The following is a 757-nucleotide window of genomic DNA, read 5'->3' as shown; positions in this document are numbered from 1 at the left end:
AACATTACCCACTTAAAATGATTTCTTAAGCATTACGCTACAATTTTTTTCACTGAAGTGTAACGATTTGAAATGAATAATGAATTTTCAGATCTTTTTCTAAACATTTGTATTGTTGCCGGTATTAGCATTTCCCGAGGTGTACCACGGGGAGGTTACGCGGTCGGACTTTACACCTCGTGTGTGTGTGTGTGTGTTTGCGCGCGCGCGTGTGTGCGTGTGTACATATGCATTTTCGTTAGCCAAAAACTGGTGGACTTGTACATGTTGAGACGTGACTAAAACCTAGTATTGCCACCTCTATTTTCAATAACGTCCTGCAAACGTTGTCTCATATTAATACATCTCCGTATTGCGAACTGCGGGATAGTACGCCAAATTTGACGGAGCGCTTCCGCTAATTGTCCCAAATTTTCTAATCGTGGATAATTCTGTCGTAATCGACGACCAACCATATCCCAAATATGCTCTATTGGATTGAGATCGGGACTCATTGGACGATGATTTAGAACCGCAATATGGTTCTCTCTTAGAAACTGTCGCGTAATGTTTGCGGTGTGAGGACGTGCATTATCGTGCATTAAGATGAATCTGTTTCTTGTCTGATCACGAATTGGACAGATATATAGACGTAAAATTTCATTGATATATCTCCTAACAGTCAATCCAGGTGGTGGTATAACAACCAATGGTGTTCGTGAATTTCGTGATATACCTGCCCAGACCATTACGGAACCTCCATAAAATCCTATAATTG

The sequence above is a fragment of the Trachymyrmex cornetzi genome, unplaced genomic scaffold (genome assembly GCF_001594075.2).
Source record: "Trachymyrmex cornetzi isolate Tcor2-1 unplaced genomic scaffold, Tcor1.1 scaffold618, whole genome shotgun sequence".
NCBI classification, from domain to species: Eukaryota; Metazoa; Arthropoda; class Insecta; order Hymenoptera; family Formicidae; genus Trachymyrmex; species Trachymyrmex cornetzi.
Note: the sequence above shows the minus strand (reverse complement) of the source record.